Source organism: Cervus canadensis, chromosome X, assembly GCF_019320065.1.
Source record: "Cervus canadensis isolate Bull #8, Minnesota chromosome X, ASM1932006v1, whole genome shotgun sequence".
NCBI lineage: Eukaryota > Metazoa > Chordata > Mammalia > Artiodactyla > Cervidae > Cervus > Cervus canadensis.
The window spans coordinates 109,598,800-109,602,184 of record NC_057419.1 but is presented as its reverse complement, the minus strand read 5'-3'; the positions used below and the strand labels follow the sequence as shown (position 1 = coordinate 109,602,184).

At 40.6% G+C, this 3,385-nt stretch overlaps 1 non-coding gene across 1 annotated transcript; it reads right to left on the bottom strand.

Annotated features, from left to right (window-relative positions):
* Window positions 1-405: 405 nt before the first annotated feature.
* LOC122436061 lies at window positions 406-512 on the bottom strand. Its single transcript, XR_006267834.1, has one exon. It is a non-coding gene; the product is annotated as a U6 spliceosomal RNA (small nuclear RNA).
* Window positions 513-3,385: the final 2,873 nt, after the last annotated feature.

Sequence of the window (3,385 nt, the reverse complement as noted above, 5' to 3'; positions counted from 1 at the left end):
CAGATATTAAAGAATCCTTGCATTCCTGGGATAAAGCCCACTTGGTCGTGGTGTATGATTTTTTTAATATGTTGTTGGATTCTGTTTGCTAGAATTTTGTTAAGGATTTTTGCATCTATGTTCATTCAGTCGATATTGGCCTGTAGTTTTCTTTTTTTTGTGGCATCTTTGTCTGGTTTTGGAATTAGGGTGATGGTGGCCTCATAGAATGAGTTTGGAAGTTTACCTTCTTCTGCAATTTTCTGGAAGAGTTTGAGTAAGATAGGTGTTAGCTCTTCTTTAAATTTTTGGTAGAATTCAGCTGTGAAGCCCTCAGGTCCTGGGCTTTTGTTTGCTGGCAGATTTCTGATTACGGTTTCGATTTCCTTGCTTGTGATGGCTCTGTTAAGATCTTCTATTTCTTCCAAAAATATGGAGCGCTTCACGAATTTGCGTGTCATCCTTGTGCAGGGGCCATGCTAATCTTCTCTGTATCGTTCCAATTTTAATATATGTGCTGCCGAAGCGAGCAGAAACCAGTACAATATTGTAAAGTAATTAGCCTCCAACAAATAAAAATAAATGGAAAAAAAAAATAAAGAGCCTCTTGATGAAAGTGAAAGAGGAGAGTGAAAAAATTGGCTTAAAGTTCAATATTCAGAAAACTAACATCATGGCATCCAGTCCCATCACTTCATGGCAAATATATGGGGAAACAGTGGAAACAGTGGGTGACTTTATTTTTGGGGGCTCCAAAATCACTGCAGATGGTGATTGCAGCCATAAAATTAAAAGACGCTTACTCCTTGGAAGGAAAGTTATGACCAACCTAGATAGCATATTAAAAAGCAGAGACATTACTTTGTCAACAGAGGTCCATCTATGGTTTTTCCAGTGGTCATGTATGGATGTGAGAGTTGGACTATAAAGAAAACTGAGCGCAGAAGAATTGATGCTTTTGAACTGTGGTGTTGGAGAAGACTCTTGAGAATCCCTTGGAATGCAAGGAGATCAAACCAGTCAATTCTTAAGGAAATCAGTCCTGAATATTCATTGGAAGGACTGATGCTGAAGCTGAAGCTCCAAAACTTTGGCCACCTGATGCGAAGAGCTGACTCATTTGAAAAGACCCTGATGCTGAGAAAGATTGAGGGCAGGAGGAGAAGGGGATGACAGAAGATGAGATGGTTGGATGGCATCACCAACTCAATGGACCTGAGTTTGGATAAACTCCCGGAGTTGGTGATGGATAGGGAGGCCTGGCGTGCTGCGGTTCATGGGGTCACAAAGAGTCGGGCACGACTGAGCGACTGAACTGAAGTTAACTGATGGGACTGGATGCCCTGATCTTAGTTTTCTGAATGCTTTGTTTTAAGCCAACTTTTTCACTCTCCTCTTTCACTTTCATCAAGAGGCTCTTTAGTTCTTCGCTTTCTGCCATAAGGCTGGTGTCATCTGCATATCTGAGGTTATTGATATTTCTCCCGGCAATCTTGATTCCAGCTTGTGCTTCTTCCAGCCCAGCGTTTCTCATGATGTACTCTGCATATAAGTTAAATAAGCAGGGTGACAGTATACAGCCTTGACGTGCTCCTTTCCCTATTTGGAACCAGTCAGTTGTTCCATGTCCAGTTCTAACTGTTGATTCTTGACCTGCATACAGATTTCTCAGGAGGCAGATAAGGTGGTCTGATATTCCCATCTCTTGTAGAAATTTCCAGTTTGTTGTCATCCACGTAGTCAAAGGCTTTGGCAAAGTCAGTAAAGCAGAAATAGATGTTTTTCTAGAATCCTTTTGCTTTTTCGATGATCCAGCAGATGTTGGCAATTTGATCTCTGCCTTTTCTAAATCCAGTTTGAACATCTGGAAGTTCACGATTCACATACTGTTGAAGTCTTGCTTGGAGAATTTTGAGTATTACTTTGCTAGCGTGTGAGATGAGTGCATCACTGACTCAATGGACATGAGTTTGAGTAATCTCCAGGATTTGGTGATGGACAGGGAGACATGGCGTCCTGCAGTCCATGGGGTCGCAAAGAGTCAGACATGACTGAGCGACTGAACTGAACTGAGATGAGTGCAATTGTGTGGTAGTTTGAACATTCTTTGGCATTGCCTTTCTTTGGGATTAGAATGAAGACTGGCCTTTTCCAGTCCTATGGCCACTGCTTAATTTTCCGAATTTCCTGATGTATTGAGTATAGCACTTTAACAGTATCATCTTTTAGGATTTGAAAGAGCTCAACTGGAATTCCATCACCTCCATTAGCTTTGTTCCTAGTCATGCTTCCTAAGGCCCACTTGACTTTGCACTTCAGGATGTCTGGCTCTAGATGAGTGATCACACCATCATGCTTATCTGGGTTATGAAGATATTTTTTGTATAGTTCTTCTGTCTATTCTTGCCACCTCTTCTTAATATCTTCTGCTTCTGTTAGGTCCATACCATTTCTGTCCTTTATGGAGCCCATCTTTGCATGAAATATTCCCTTTGTATCTCTAATTTTCTTGAAGACATCTCTAGTCTTCCCCATTGTATTGTTTTCCTCTATTTCTTTGCATTGATCACTGAGGAAAGCTTTCTTATCTCTCCTCGCTTTTCTTTGGAACTCAACATTCAGATGGGTATATCTTTCCTTTTCCCCTTTGCCTTTATCTTCTCTTCTTTTCTCAGCTATTTGTAAGGCCTCCTCAGACAACCATTTTCCCTTATTGCATTTCTTTTTGGGGGGATGGTCTTTATCACTGCCTCCTATACAGTGTCATGAACCTCCATCCATAGTTCTTCAGGCACTCTGTCTATTAGATCTAATCCCTTCAATCCATTTGTCATTTCCACTGTATAATTGTAAGGGATTTGATTTAGGTCATACCTGAATGGTCTCGTGGTTTTCCCTACTTTCTTCAATTTAAGTCTGGATTTCACAATAAGGAGTTCATGATCTGAGCCACAGTCAGCTCCTAGTCTTATTTTTGTTGACTATATGGAGCTTTTCCATCTTTGGCTACAGAGAATATAATCAATCTGGATTTCAGTATTGACCATCTGGTGATGTCCATGTGTAGAATCTTCTCTTGTGTTTTTGGAAGAGGGTGCTTGCTATGACCAGTGCATTCTTTTGGCAAGACTCTGTTAGTCTTTGCCCTGTTTCATTTTGTACTCTAAGGCCAAATTTGCCTGTTACTTCACATATCTCTTGACTTCCTGCTTTTGTATTCCAGCCCCCTATAATGAATAGGACATCTTTTTGGGTGTTACTTCTAGAAGGTCCTGTAGGTCTTCATAGAACTGTTCAACTTCAGCTTCTTCAGCATTACTGGTTGAGGCATAGACTTGGATTACTGTGATATTGAGTGGTTTGCCTTGGAAATGAACAGAGATCATTCTGTCATTTTTGAAATTAC